At 43.1% G+C, this 16411-nt stretch overlaps 1 protein-coding gene across 6 annotated transcripts in view; it reads right to left on the minus strand.

The window, feature by feature from the left end:
* The window catches only part of ST3GAL6 (ST3 beta-galactoside alpha-2,3-sialyltransferase 6), a 78851-nt gene extending 68101 nt beyond the window's left edge, over positions 1 to 10750 (minus strand). For 5 of the 6 annotated variants that reach the window (XM_068546873.1, XM_068546872.1, XM_068546871.1 and 2 more), the window contains exon 1: positions 10511 to 10750. The gene's annotated coding sequence lies outside the window, so the exon portion shown is untranslated. Of the gene's footprint in view, positions 1 to 10022; positions 10188 to 10510 lie in introns of those variants that run through there. The other variant, XM_068546876.1, reaches the window with a different exon arrangement.
* Positions 10751 to 16411: the final 5661 nt, after the last annotated feature.

The following is a 16411-nucleotide window of genomic DNA, read 5'->3' on the forward strand; positions in this document are numbered from 1 at the left end:
AAGACCCAACACAGCCAAAAATAAATAAAATAAAATAAATTAATTTTTAAAAAAACCAAACTGAATGTTGCCTTAAAAATGGGAGCGGGGAGGAGAGGGGTAAAAAAAGGGAGTGGAGAGGGGGGAAAGGAAGCCAAACATTAACTGCAATGCAAACAAAGAAATAAAAATATTGATCAAATTGTACATACAAATTATCAATCACACAATTACAGAAGCCGAAGCTGTGGCTTTCTTGGGTGTGAAATGTATTAGGGAGGTACTGAAAGTTTCAAGGCTACGAGTTTGTAATGGTCCCCTGGTCGGTTCTTGGATGTCTCTGTCCTATTGAAGTCCCTCTCTACTCTCAACTTTCATATGGAAACCCAGGCTTCAGAAGTCTCAAATGATACTTCACAATTTTTTTTTTTTTTTTTTTTTTTTGCTGCACTGCACATGCCTTCAGGATCTCAGTTCCTCAGCCAGGGATTGAACCTGGGCCATGGCAGTGAAAGCCTGGAATCCTAACCACTAGGCCACCAGGGAACTCCCTCACATATCTATCTTTCAAACACTTAAGTTATTAAAAATGAGAGCTCTAATATCAATTATATATTACAGGTAACTAATGTTTTCATCATTTTCTTATGAAAACAGCAAATGGAAGAGATGTATTCCATGCCACATGTAAAATCCAAGTGCAACTTTAGAAGCAATGTGCAGAATTTGACTGTTATAAATTGTTATATATAAATTTGTTAAAATTGTCTATGTAGATCTACCCAAGTGCATATCCTTATAGGGAGATGTAAACATATAGGCCATAGGTCTCTGAGTCTGATTTAGCTGACCCCTACATTCTCTCCTGCATCATCTCCCAAAATGCTTGATTTTGAACATTATGCTCTATAAGCACGAAACTCTGCACAGTTCTCCATCCTACTCAACACTGTTTCATGTCTCAGTGCCTTTGATCACGCTGTTCCTGCTGACTGGATTTTTCCCTCCCATCCTTTGCCCTCCCCACCATAAACTGGAATGGTCTAGTGGGATTCTGCTCTTCAAGGAAGACTTCCTTTTCTACCTTTACCCTGTGTTTGGATGAGGATAGAGGAGCTTCTAAGAAAGAAAGCATATGTAAAGCTGTTTCAAGAATACAGAAACTGGGGCTTCCCTGGTGGCACAGTGGTTGAGAATCCGCCTGCCAATGCAGGGGACACAGGTTTGATCCGGTCCGGGAAGATCCCACATGCCGCGGAGCAACTAAGCCCGTGTGCCACAACTACTGAGCCTGCGCTCTAGAGACCACGAGGCACAACTACTAAAGCCTGCGGTCCACAGCTACTGAAGCCCATGCACCTAGAGCCCGTGCTCCACAACAAGAGAAGCCACCACAATGAGACGCCCGCGCACCACAACGAAGAGTAGCCCCCGCTCACGGCAACTAAAGAAAGCCCGAGCCAATCAACGAAGACCCAACACAGCCAAAAATAAATAAATTAATTAATTAAAAAAAAAAAAGAAGTGATCTAAAGGAGTTGTCCTCCAATATCATTCTTTAAAAAAAAAAGAATACAGAAACTATAACTATCATATTTTTTATACTATAGAAAAAGATGAAAATTAATAATTTTAATTTTTTAATGGACATCTGAATAGTGTTTACTTCTTAACCCTAGTTTATTCTGAAAAACTCACAGTGCTATTCAACCAACAGATTTTCATCCCCCATCTTCACCTGAAGCCCGTGTTGTGTGTGTGTGTGTGTGTGTGTGTGTGTGTACGCACACACACACACTGTATCCCTCCACTGCATGCCCATGGATCTCTATGTTGTAAATAGCACTGTGCCTGGCACATGATAGGTGCCCAAATATTTGTTGCTGTTCACTGAAAAATAATTAAAGAAATACAACATGAGTAGATTAATAGAGTCCAAAGTGAAGTCAGGGTCTAAGAGGACACAGACTGGAGAAAAAATCAGAGCTAGAGAAGGCCAAACAGAAAGACTTTCTGGAGAAAGTCAAATTTTAACTATTCGAGGAAGAACAGCTATAATAATAGAGTTATAATAATAATAATAATGTAACAACATTGATTAAATGTTTGATATTTGGCAGGCACTATGCTGAACTATTTATACGTGTTTTCTTTCTAATTATCATAACTGTGATGTGGGCATTTTTTCAAGTTTACAGATAAAGAAAGTGATGCTCCCAGAAGTTAGGCAATGCGTTCAGAGTCGTGCAGTTGTTGGCCATGAAGCTGGGAAACGAAGGCAGGTCATCACCGGGCTTGGATGGGGGAGGGGGAGTGTGGAGTGGAAGGAGAAAGGCACTAAGCGTCAAAGGACCCTTGCAAGCTGCAGCGCCAGGAGGCTTGCAGTGACTGCAGTGCAAATGGAAGAGTGAAAAGAAAGTTAGCAACAGGAGATGGCAGAAAACTTCAAAGACCTGTGGGAGAAATTCTCTGGATTTTTTGAGCAGAAAAAAATTTCCATAATAAAAACCATGCTTGAGGAATGCTATGATAAAAGGTGCGTGGACAGGAATATTGGTGGTCATAGGTGGAGAACTTGGGTAGAAGCTTTTTATAAGAATATGATCATGTTACTTATGGTTAAAGCAGAAGAGCCCTACACACCGATTCTGTAAAAATAGTGGGGGGGGTTTTGTTTTTGTTTTTGTTTTGCAATAGGTGGGCCAGTTTTGTCCTCCAAAAAAATTCAGGGCCTGCGAAACATTTACAGGTACTTCATGATCAGAAATTACACATATCCCTTAACATCCTGCTAAAGAAAAAAATCCAATTATTTCTAATTTAATTGTAGCATAGCTGGGATCAAACAAGAGTGATTAGCTAACTTCCTTTGACATTTACTTGAAATATTGGCTCCAAATATCAAAAGTATCTTGACAGCAGTATTCTTCATCTCACAAAGATCATTTACATTTACAACAGAGAGTCCCTTTAACTTGCAGAGTCTGTCAATTAAATAAAATTATAAGTTAAATTAGTTGCTGTTGCTGAAAAGCAGTTGAAAATCCAGTTGAAATGCAACTGGATTATCATCTCATTGCTCTTGTCTAAATGCAACTGGATAACCCATTTCTCAATTTTTAAGTGCAGTTTTATAACTTTATATTATCTTTATTATATTATAATAATTATTATATATTACATTATCTAATTTTATATTAGCTGTATATTATCCCTAAAAAGAAGTCAGGGAATTAAAAAAAAAATCTGGTCTTTTATTCTTTGGCTCTATGCTGAACATAGAAAATGTACATATTCCCTTACCTTTGCCTCTTCTATCCCTTAATACATGAAGGACTCTTAAATACTAAAGGGTTGCACAGATTTTAATAAAAGCATTTCATCTTATTTTATTTCATTTGTTATACTTTATATTGTATTTTTTATACAGATTTTATTTTATTATCTTAATAAAAGCAACACCTTCTACGGTGCTGGCCTAAATAGTTGCAATAGTATCTTTCCTAAGAAGAAAACTCCTCCAAGCTGTCTGAAGCAGCGGGCTGATAACTTCTCTGCCAACTAAAATATGATGGGGTGTGGGGAGGGAGACTCCATAAAATCAGCTCGAAGACAAGAAGGCTTTGTTTATGTAACAGCATGTCCTTGAATATCTGTATTAACCAGGAAAATGCCCTCTGAAGGCACCGTTCTTTGTGAGAAACGTTGTCACTATGAGTCTCAGCAAGAGCCCACAGCTGGGCCCCTCTCAGTTCCCTCTGCCAGGCAGGGACTCCTCCCAGCTCTGGCAATCTCAATGAGGAGGGCTTTTTATCCCCAGGGCATCTGTGTGTGTCTCCAGTTAGGCAAAATGATACATAACAGAAACCTAAGAAATATCATAATAAGCACTGGAACTCAAGCAGTGCAAATCTCCGCCTACTAAAGGGCATGACATCATGGATGTGAGATGCTGGGCTATTAAAGAGGGAAATGATCTCGTTATCCATGCTCTTGGCACACGTATTTCCTCACTAATGTAATCACATACCCAACTAACTGACTAACCCAACTCAAATTATCATAAATTATGAATTATGAAACTGTTCTGAAAGTTACTGTACACGAAAACAAATTTGAGAATATCCACCTGATAATATTCACATACCGGTCTCTTACGTGTCAGCCTAAGTATACTATATTATTTTCAAAAAGAAGAGTTTCAAAACCAGAAGTTTTAATTAATATAGACTAATCCACAGTAATGAATTCACCTTTCACCTGTCTTCTCCAACGTGTTAAGTTTTTGAGATGACAAATTGATGATACTAATAGTTATAATCCTAAGAGTTATAAAGATGTTACAGCTGAGCTAATATATTCACATTGTGAGTTAATCCATGGCCATCTATAGTGTTCTGGACACCACACCAGGTACCGAGGACACAGGGGCGAACAAGACAAGACATAATCGCTGCCCTCTCAAATAGAAACGTGTTCCAGATTTTATGCCACTACATCAGTCAGAAAGAAACAGCCACGAAAAGCTGAAAGTGAGTTGTGTTATATATGAAATAGTATGTAAATTATACTACGTATGTTAAGTATGTAAATTAATAAATGAGCAGGGCATCTGGCTAAATAATCTCAAAAACAATTTTCTCTCTAAAGAGTATACCAAGCTACCCCAGAGAGTTATGTACTGGCAATAATGAGCTTTCCTGGAATCAAAGGATAACTGATAAAATGCTTCTGTTCATTTCTGATAAACCAGTGCTACTAGGAGATATCGACTTGGACATAAGGTTTCATGATTTAAGTGTTACTCTAAGACTGACAAGATCATCTACAAAGAACAATAGAAATGAAATTTCTAAGGCACAGTATAGTCCCATGGCAACTATTATAAGAGTCCTGCACATTTCCACTGAAACTACCTCTCATATCAGACTGCATAGGCTGGGGAAAGGGAGTGGGAGTTCTGGAAAAGGCAAGACCTTCTTGTTACACAGAATATCCCCTTTTGGGACAATCATTGTCTTGCAAAAGATACCAACTATGATTGATTTGACTAGATACTTTTTAGTATCTAGTTTCAGATGTCACCAGCCAATCCAGAGACTTAGAGACAACTAGATAGTCTGGAGAGAGGCTAAGAAATCAGAGCTAGTGATGGGGAGTTTCATGCGTGAAATTGAAACTGAGTATATGGATTTATTTCAGAGGGTAAGAGGAAGACTGTCCACAGTCCTCTGAGCCCTGCTTTTCTGTGTGGATATGCCTGTGCTCTGACCTAGGGCAAAGAAGGGGAAATCAGTGATGGACAATTAATAGGGAGAAGAAAAACTGAGAGTGAAAATGTGTGTGTGTGTGTGAGAGAGAGAGAGAGAAAGAGAGAGAGAGAGAGAGAGAAACAGGAAAGCCCATTGCCCACCAGGTGAAGACTGAGTCTCTAATTCTGAGTCTCCAGTGGCAGCCCATTCTAATAAAAACACAATTCAAACTCCTTTCTAAGACTTAAAATCTTCACATAAGCGGTCTTCCGCCTGCCTCACTGACTTCATCTCCTCTCTTGCCCTTTTGCACTCTTCTCCATCTACAAGTTCTCCAGACATTCCCAGATTCATTTATGCCTCAGGGCCTTTGCAGTTGCTGTTCCCTCTGCCTACAATGCTCTTCCTGCTGCTCTTCACTTGACGGGCTCCTTCTCATCATTCACATCTCACTTCAAATATCCCCTCCTCCCAGCAGCTCTCTGACTGCTCTGAACTGGCTTCCCCCATGCCCTGTCTCGCACGCGCCCACATTGCATTGTCTTTGTAACACTCATTTCTACCTGAAAAACGTTTTTCCATTTATTTGTATCTGGTTTATTGATCCCATTTCCCACAGAAACACAAGCTCTGTAAGAGCGGGAGCTTCATCTGTTTTGTTCAACGCCGCACGCCCTACCTAGAACATCTATTACGTGGTGGGTACGCAGTAAATATTGGTTAAATCTCAAGTCCCACCATATAGATGACTGCGGAAAGTCACGCAAGAGCCACTGCAAAACCACTCTCTGCTCCCTTGTTGCCCCATCAAAGCATAGTGACCATGACCCACAGCTACACCAGCTCTGGGCCTGCTGTCACAACCCATGAAGGTGAGAGTAACGCTCTTTCCCTTGGAGAAATTTCCAGCTTCCTTTCCATTTCCTCATCTGGAGGCCTTATTCCCTCATCTCCCACAGACCTTTCCATTCCCAACCACATAAAAAGTAAATCAATGTTTAAAGAATTCTTCAAAGACCAGCATTATTCTGTGCTACTGGATGAAACGATGGCATTGGCCCACTGTGTTTCAGGTGTAAGGGGGAAGAGAGAATGCAGAAGAAGAGATCCTCTTCACTCAGCTTTCCAGTGTTGAAGGTAAGAAAATCTCCTAAGGGTTGAGTGCTTTCCTTCACCTTTTCCCAATGGTCCAGGAAGAGGAAAGCCCTGATCAGATGCAGAAGGTTGTGACAGTAAATGGGAAGCTGGATGACCAAAAGATCTGCCCCCCCCCAAAAAAAAAAGAAGAAAAGGAAAAAGAAATATGGATGTGGGGAAGAGACTCAGATCCTACTGCTATTCGCTCTCTTTTACCCTCATAACCTCACCCCCATAATATTATCGCTTCTTAGCCTGACTGTATGGCAGCCAAGTTCCTGACCGAGTCTGAGACACTTCCACCAATTCAGTCACCATCATGGGAAAGAACGCCTGCTACCCCACTGTGGTGAGGGAACTGTGCTTCTAACACCCTGACATGGAATCATAAATACAGTCTTCTACTGAAACACTGTAATGTCCAAGGCAGACAGCCTGTTCCATACATCAAGCTCTCTCCAAACTAAATACTTTTTATTTCTAACTTACCAGGGTTCGATTGGAAATCGTGGTGTGTGCTGTTGTCCACTGTATTTGGGAGAAACGAGAGATTCATTTCAGCTGTGAGGGTGGGGCTGTAGCCCTTGGAAGATTTCTTCCAGGCAAGAAGGATAAGCAGGAACTTCAGTGAGAATATACATGTATTCAGAATGAAAAGAACTTTCAGAACATAAGCCAATGGAGATAACATGACCTTGTAAACCTGGCCAGACACAGCACACCCAAGGGGCATGTCAAAGATGTGGAGAAGGGCTTCCCTGGTGGCGCAGTGGTTGAGAATCTGCCTGCCAATGCAGGGGACACGGGTTCGAGCCCTAGTCTGGGAAGATCCCACATGCCGCGGAGCAACTGGGCCCGTGAGCCACAACTACTGAGCCTGCGCGTCTGGAGCCTGTGCTCCGCAACGAGAGAGGCCGCGATAGTGAGAGGCCCGCGCACTGCGATGAAGAGCGGCCCCCGCTTGCCGCAACTAGAGAAAGCCCTGGCACAGAAACGAAGACCCAACACAGCCATAAATAAATAAATAAATTTATAAAAAAAAAAAAAAAAAAAAAAAGATGTGGAGAAGATAGACGATAACTAATTGTTGAAAGTCTGGAGCTATCAGAAGGAAAGGCAAAGTATGCAGAGCACCTGCTCAAGAAGCCAAGCATGAGGGGTAATTAAGAATTAATCTGTGGGGAGGGTGGGAGGGTGGGAGATGCAAGAGGGAGGAGATATGGGGACATGTATATGTATAACTGATACACTTTGTTATAAAGCAGAAACTGACACACCATTGTAAAGCAATTACACTCTAATAAAGATGTTAAAAAAACATATTAATCAAAAGAAAGGGAGACGAATATTTGTAAGTATCTGTCGAAAATTATATGTGTAGCCATTATTCAGAGTATGTTTTTTGTATATATTTTTGCTTTGATTTAATAAATAGTTCTGAAAACAAAAAACAAACAAACAAACAAAAGAATTAATCTGCGTTCCGATCAGGGGGTATATAAATGAGCATTGTGGAAGGCAAAGGAGAAAGATATGCAAATGAATGGAAGAATTGGTGAAGAATGTCTGCTACAGAGGCTTTCTGGAATGGTGTAAGGCAGAGGTGAAGTGACCTTCCTGAGATCCATTCTAGGTCACTTAACCTTGGGCAGTCTCAGTTTTTTTAACTATAAAATAAGGTTAAGCATTCCTGTCTCATAGGGTGGTTGGGAAGATTTAATAAAATAGCATAGGGGAACTCACTGGGGATCATAGTGGAGGCCACCTGAGTTTTGTGTTTTCCTTACCTCCTTGATAAGCATCGCCTAGAATGCACTTAAACAGGTCTCTGGTCCCCAGTCTGAATGGAATCACAAATTTCCACGAAAGCCAAGTGGTTAGCAGATGATGCTTATCAGAGAAACATGGGAGGCACGGCATTATTTCACTTCTCTCCATAATATTCCATATGACATGGAACACAGAAATATCTCCAACAGAAGAAAACGGCTGCCAGTGATATTTGGAATGAGAAAACTTGAAAATTACAATTTCCACAAAAGACTGATTTTTTAAAATGCTATGTCTCTTAATGGCATTCTTCTGCCAAAACTGTTCCTCTATTCTTTTCTGAGCCCCGAAGATTTGTATTGATTCGGGGCATAAGAATAAATTGAGTACTTCTAACAAATCTACTGAAACATAATCAAAATAGCAGTCTTGTTTTATTGCACCATAATACGGAGACACGGTACGATCTGCGGCTGTGACAATCAGAGAGGGACACATAAAAATATTGCTCAAGAGAAGCCACAAGGGCAACCAATGAAGACCTCGCCTCCCCCTCCAGGATTAAGGACAGCTTGAAGCCAGAACAGGAAAACACAGTTTCTAGAAGAGTTCTCTCCTCATAAACCAAAGTTGCCATTATCTAATGTGCCTCCGGGACGATTAGACTTATTCAGAGACGACAAACTATCAATAGATAACAAACTAAGAGTGGTTCTTTGCAGATCTTCGTATTAAAAGCAGTCGTAGGTGAAAGGAAAAGGAAGCGAAAACGAATCAATTTACAAATGTCAAATCAGCATGCTTTCGAACGGCAAATAACCTGCCAGCCTGACCAGATACTCCTAAATATTTAACATCTCCATGTAAATAAAAAGATAGTTTCATGGTCTGCAGCCGGGAGAGAAAGTTTTAAGACCGGAAAGTCAAATATCCAAGCTAGCCTTGTAAAAGCGGCTATCAAAGACCAGAAGGTTAGTGTGAACTTGGGGCCAGAGGGCGAGGGCCTTCTGGCCTATCGGCAGTTTCCTTAACTATCTACCCCCGGCGGCGCTCCTCTTAAGCACATGCGACTTTGCTGAGTTTAGAATCTGCAGTTTACGTAGTTTCTGATATGCTGGCATGCAAGATGTCTTTCTCATCACCACTCCCAAGAACCGTTTCTGAACCATTATCTTTGAACAGCAACGCCCACCCCCGTCCCCAACCTCTCTCCCCGCCCTTCTACTGAAGACCCTCCCCCAAAAAACTGCTTTGGGTTTGTTTTTAGTTTCTGAAAATAGCTTTTGATAGATTTTCTTTCAAGCCAAAAGAACAGCACACAGGGGCTGAGATCGCCAGGGAGCTCGGAAACAATCCGCCTCAAAACCACAAGCGTTTTCTCCCCTACCCCCTAAACTAACGGCAGCCCAAGTCACGGAAATTTTCTCACCGCCGCCCTTTCCTCCAAATTGCCTCGGAGCTGTGTTTGCTAGGTCTAGTTCCACCGTGACGGAAAGAAGGGTTTCTAGCAAAATGTTCTAAGGTAAAACGGGAGAACCTTCCAGACCTCTCGCCCCTGCTCGCTTACAGACCCTTTTACAGGCAAACAATAGTGAGCAAAGCGCCCATCACCCCCGTCGGCCTCTCCTGCGCTCAAGCTTCCAGCGCCCCTCCCGCCCCTCCCGGGAAAGCACCTGGGGCCGAGCGCCCCCGACTCCCTAAACCCGGGGATACGGGACCAGCTCACGCAGGCTCCTGGGAGGAGGGGGGATTGGTGCGTGGAGGCGCGCCCCCGGCCCCCGATCCTCAGCCTCAGGGGCTGCAAAGCCCGCGGATCTCTCCGCTCCCCCAACCTCCCTCCCCCGGCGATGCAAACCCGCAGCGAAGCGGGCGGGGGAGAGTTACCCGCCGAGGCCCCGGCGCGAAGACCGCAGAGTCGTGCCGGGCTCCGGGGCCGGAGGCCCGCTGCTCTCGGCTCGCTCGTCGCCGCTCGCCCCAGCCGGCTGCTGCCTCTCCCGCGGCGCCAGAAGCATCGAGCCGCCGAAGACCGCGGCCGGCGGTAACCGGAGGAAGGTGGCGCGGTTCAAGGGGCGGCGCGGGAAGGAGTCAGGCTCCCTCGGACCCGGCGGGGGAGCGGGGAAGGGCGCGGCGCCGCCCGGAGTCCCAGGCGTCCGCCGGCGCGTGCGCTGCCCGCCGCGCCCGGGTTCGGATCCCCGGCGAAAGCGCCTAGCGCCTCCGGAGCCGCGCAGAAGCTCCTCCCGCTCGGCGGCTGGCGCCAGATGCGTGGTGGCCGCGGCCGCCCCCGAGTTCGCGGAGGAAGGTGCAATGCGGAGGGAGCCGCTGGGGCTCCCCGTCCCCGGGCCGGCTAAGTGGGAGCGCGGCCGAGCCCCTACCTTTCCGGCTGGGCGGACACCAGCCGCGCGCCCTCTCCGGGCGTCCCGGACAGGAAAATCACCGCGAAGGGGGCCGGGGGAAAGCGGCGGGTGGCTTCAGGACAAGGTAGGAGGATCAAGTTCCACAGCCAAGAAGACACTCCCATCCCGTCCTGGTTTGTTTGGAAAGCTGCAGGGGCGAAAGTGAGGGGCACCTCGGGTGCTCCCCCCCACTCCCCGCCGGGCTGGCAGGCGGCAGAAGTAAACACTTTTGCTTGGCGCGTGGGGGACTTATGTGACACGAGGCGGGGCAGGCGGTTTGGTCCCCAGCAGGAAGGGAGAGGTGTTCAGAGAGACCAGAATTCCTGGGCTCTGCCCTTCAAGGACAAATGTGTTAGTGCTTTTTATCTTTTGGAGGAAACGTTACTTTAGGGAGAAGAACAAAGGTGAGACGTGCATTTTCTTTTCTTATTAAAGTAGGTCTCCCTTGAGAAAAGCGTCTTCATACTTGGATAGCTGTGAATACTTTTTTTTTTAACATCTTTATTAGAGTATAATTGCTTTACAGTGGTGTGTCAGTTTCTGCTTTATAACAAAGTGAATCAGTTATACATATACATATGTCCCCATATCTCTTCCCTCTGTGAATACTTTTTAAATTTCAGTGTTTGTGATATAAATCACATGCCATCAAATGACCCCAGGGAGAAGAGCCACAGACTTGGGTACAATTGAGAAGAGCCACAGACTTGGGTGCAATTCAAAGTGAGTAATGTGTCAGGCACTGAAACAAAGTCCTCCGTCTGTGATGGACCTTCTGGTATTTGTATTAATTTTAACAACAGCCCTAGGAGGCAGCACTTGTTATTTTCCCAGTTCTCCTATCAAAAAACCCAGAGGGTTCAGAAAATTCCTATCCCTTTCCCTTTCTACAAATTGCCTTTGAAGTAACCCACACAGATTTTGTCATTTTAAAGGTGGTTCCTGAGACATCAGAGTAGTGAAAGATGTTTAGGGAATTTATCCATCTGGGCCCATTTTTCTTGAGGTTACTTTGCTCTTTTAGGTTCTCCTGAGTTTATTACCCTTCTCTTGTTCATGACTTTCAGAATTAAAGCAGTGGTATACCTCCTCCCCTCTGGCTTTCCTAGGATTTTTGAATCTGCAACGTCACGTGCTAAGGCGAGAGGCAATCCACTGTTCTTAGGTGACATTTGTGCTTCTTCATAGTCAGTAGTGACCAAGAAGGCACTGTTCACCCTAACCTAATTCAAATTCCACCTCCTCCTTCGGCCTGCAGTGTGACCTTGAGCAAGTGACTTAACCTCAGTGTACTTCCTTTTGGCCACCTCTACAGTGAGATAGTACAACCTATCTTCAGGGGTTGTTAGGAGGATTAAAATAGATGATAACATAGAGAATTCTCAGCACAGTGCTCATCTCAAAAGAAACATCAATCCAGGAAGTAGGAATATTAACTGCCAGTCCTTTCCCACCATGAGTCAGCTACCCTCCATGTATCATGTCTGTTTCTCTCATTCATCCTGCAAACCAGAATAATAACCTAAAAATGATGAAATGGGGTCAAGAGGTTAAGTAATGTGCCCAAGGTCATACCACCTATTTTGAAGCAGTGATTTGAATGAAAGTGCCCGGGGGGCTTCCCTTCCCTGGTGGCGCAGTGGTTGAGAATCTGCCTGCTAATGCAGGGGACACGGGTTCGAGCCCTGGTCCGGGAAGATCCCACATGCCGCGGAGCAACTAGGCCCGTGAGCCACAACTACTGAGCCTGCGTGTCTGGAGCCTGTGCTCCGCAACAAGAGAGGCCGCGATAGTGAGAGGCCCGCGCATCGCGATGAAGAGTGGCCCCCGCTCGCCGCAACTAGAGAAAGCCCTCACACAGAAACGAAGACCCAACACAGCCAAAAAAAAATAAAAAATAAATAAAATAATAAATAAAAATTAAAAAAAAAAAGTGCCCGGAACCAAAATCAATTTTCTTTCCAGAATGTCATACTACTATGTAACTATCTGGGGTAAGGGCTTTTGACCTGTAAAACTTTTTTTTTTTTTTTTTTTTTTTTTTTAATGCAGGATACATTATTGCATGGGCACATGATTGCAACTATGCAGGATACATTATTTCATGGGCACATTATTGCAACTATGTAAAAATTTTGAATTCTTGTGGAAGGTGATAAAGAATTAAGCAGGGTGAATTTGTAGCCCTCTCTGGGATAGTGTTTTTGGTAACTTTTTTGGGGGGGGAGGGATTTTTCACAATGTAACTATAACTCAGCCTTTGTGTAGAAGATTTATTCTAATAAGGTGGGAGGGGAAGGGCCAGGACTATTGGGACATGCAGGGTCTTTTAAAGGTCCCTGAAATCATATTATTTAGGCATTGTACACATAGGGCTGGCCTTGTTTGCTAGGTTTGTTTTTTGATTATGGATGGTGCAGTCTCTTTGAATTAAAATGATATTGTTTCATGGGATGTGTCCCAGGGTATCCAGGGACAGGTGAAAGCCAGGTTCCCCGCACTACCCTGGGGTGCCATTCAGCACTCTGTAGAATCACAGTCTAGAGTAAGGTTCAAGAAAGTAGTATTTCTTCTTCACCCCAATATACAGCCTGCCTTCCAAATTCTCATGCCCCGTCCCAAGTACAGGCTTTCTTGGCATGATTGATGTAGGACTGTCTACTCCATGCAGAAGAGACCTACTTGTAGGGGTGTGCTGTCAGCAAGTCACATCAGATCATAGTAGATGAACCCCAGGACTGGAGATACCCACAAAGTGAAAAGAGGCCACTTTCACACAACATCCCCTTATAAGTTAATAATAATTTAAAAGAAAGTTTTCGTAACATTCTCAAGGCTTGGGGTGTTCAGTTTTAAACAATATCTGGCTCAGGACTGAGCTTGACCAAGCTAATCCTTTTTACATACAATCCTTCCTCCAACTCTATGTAAAGATCCTGCCAGCCCTGTCTTTATCTCCTGCAAGCAATTATTTAAACAACATGTGCAGGGCCTTCCTTGGCAGTCCAGTGGTTAAGACTCCGCACTTCCACTGCAGGGATGGGTTTAGTCCTTGGTCGGGGAACTAAGATCCCAAACACCGTGTGGTGTGGCCAAAAAAAAAAAAAAAAAAACGAGGACATGTGCATCTCAAAAATAAGCCAGTGTGTAAGGAGTCTAAATCCTAACTTAGAGCTATGAGTCTGCCTACAGTGTAGAAAAACTATTGCTTTAGCAAATGGCAGTTTAGTACTCTCAAGCAGAGCCCTATTTTCTCCAACATCTCCATTCCAGAGCAAGGGCTCAGCTACACGTTTGCATATGTAAATAACCACTGTGTTGTTTTCCCCAGTATTGTGAGTTCATGAAAAAGGAATTCACATCTACCAGAAAGCTTATTTGCCACTTCATAAATGATAGTGTCTCCTTATTCTGCTAGTCCTGTCAAGGTTTCAGAGGTCTTAGTGGCCCAGTAGTTGTCAGGAACTGCATTTACTCTCCTTCCACAAGCTGGAGAGGGAGAGAAGGGAGAAGGTGGAACTGGGGTTCAGCAAGTTCTAAGCACATGAGCATGTCAATATCTATGTGGTGGGAGCCATAATTAAGACAACTGATGGAAAACAATTGCAGTATTATTAAAAAGGGTTAATATCCAGAATATATGTGAAGAATTCCTATGGATCAATAAAAAAGACAACCCATTTAAAAATAGGACACAGGCCATAAGCAAGCAATTCACTGAAGAAATACAAATAGTCCACAAACATGTGCAAAAAATTTAGTGTCTTTTTTTATAATAACACTGTGTAAGAAAAACTAGACAGTAATGAGAAATCAGATTGGCAAAAACTGAAAAGATTAAAGAGTAAATTAGTGAGTTTCCAGCAAAGGTGTCAAGGAAGCTACTCAAGTAAGTGTAAAGTACTACTTCCTTTTTAGAGGGCAATTCGGTGGTTATGCTAAAGTTCCTTGACTTTTCTCCCTGGAAGGCAGTTCTGGCCTCAAGCCAAGTGATCTAGGAATGAGGACCAGGAGGGAAAGGAACTGAGATCTCTTAGCTGACTCCTAGTTACCCCATCAGCGAAAAGAGGTTGGCCCTTCTGATTGCTGGGTAGCTCCCTGCACAGAGCCCCAGATGGTAGGACACCTCCCCGAGTTGTGTGTGGGCGGGGCGAGGGGGTGGGAGCAGTGTACAAAGCTGCTGTATCTTGGAGCAGCTTGCTCAGAGCTCTTATTCAATCCTGAGAAATGTTAGAAGCCTGGACCACTGTCCCAGCTGAGGTGCCACCTCACAGGAGAGAAGGGAGATGTCTCACCCTTCCCATCTGTCTGTGGAGATGCTCTCCTAATTTCCAGTCCCATGCCTGATAATTGAGGCAAACTATCTGGGGCACTTTACTCAGAGCACTCACTTAGCGCATTAATGATACTTAACATTTTTAACAACTTCCTTTCATCATAACTGGTTTACGGAGCTGAACATATGCTACTTCACTTCAGGGGAGTGTTGTTATAGGATGGATCCCTAAAAGTGGAATTGCTGGGCAAAATGTACGTAAACCTGCACTCAAATAATTAACTATTTTATATTTTCATGTTCAAAACTTCATGCTTAAAAAACAAAAAGCAAAAAACTATTTTCTATAGCACTCCTGAAGCAGAGTGCAAGGTGGAGTCATTACAGTGGGCTGAGTGGCACAAAGGCTTCTCTGCATTTCGCAAACTCCAGTCTGCTGTGAATGCATGTACCTTTCAAATCAGCAATTCCATTTTTTAGGACTCCATCCTGCAGAAATAATTACACAGGAACACAAAAATATGTATGGGGATGGTCACAGCAGCATTGCCTGTGATGTTTAAAAACAGGAAAATAATGCCCACGAGTAGAAAGTGACTAACTAGATTATGGGAGTATATCCTAGTAATGAATGCAACTATTGCAAAGCTATTATAAATATGTATATACATACACTAATATGATGACAGCTACAGTATATTGGCTTTAGAAGTTCTACATTCAACACATATGGTGTGATGCATTTATATCAAGCAGAAAAATAAAGGACCACTGGTATGTGTGTATATACTTGTGAGTACATAAGAAAAGGTCTTGAAGGCTACACACCAAAATGTTGACAGAGATTTCTTCTAGAATTATAGGGGTAGAGAAAGAAAGGGGATTTTTGCTGCTTACTCTAAATCTGTCTAACTTGAAGTATTTATAATGTACACGAGCAATATTTGTAATTTTTAAAAAGGCACTAACAAAGTTATTTTTATGTGTTTGGGGAAAGAGAGTAAAAAAAAATCCAAAATAAAAATGCGTCAGTGTTTAGGTACAAATTTGAACTCTCTAACTTGGCGATTCCCTACCTGTGTGCTCTTTATTCTATACAATGCATTTTTCCAGTCAGTAGACACCAAATAGAAATATCAGATGAAAACAAAACAAAACCCTTAAGCCCATGTTGAAAGAACAAGAAGAAAACCTATGTGAATCTCGTTTTTATTTTGCAGTGGAAAAAAACTAGGCATGAAAGAAGCTTGAAGAAAAAGGTTAATACATTCGAACTCATAAAAATGTAGAGTTTCTAAAGGCAAAACACACCAAGAAGTAAAAAGACAAGTTGGGAAAAAATACTTGCAGCACACAGCAAATGGTTACTTATTATACCAAGAGCTCTTAGGGGGCAAAAAAAAAAAAAAAAAAACAACCCAAGAATTTAATAGAAAAATAGGCAAACTACATGGACAAACAGCTCTCTGAAGAGAAAAATATACATTTCTTAATTAAACAAATATGTATGCCTACTATGTGCCAGGCACTGTTCTGAGCAGGTATATAGCTGTGAAGGAAACAGACAATAATTTCTGCCCCTGTGGAGCTTACATTCTAGTAAA

The sequence above is a fragment of the Eschrichtius robustus genome, chromosome 6 (assembly GCF_028021215.1).
Source record: "Eschrichtius robustus isolate mEscRob2 chromosome 6, mEscRob2.pri, whole genome shotgun sequence".
Taxonomy (NCBI): Eukaryota; Metazoa; Chordata; class Mammalia; order Artiodactyla; family Eschrichtiidae; genus Eschrichtius; species Eschrichtius robustus.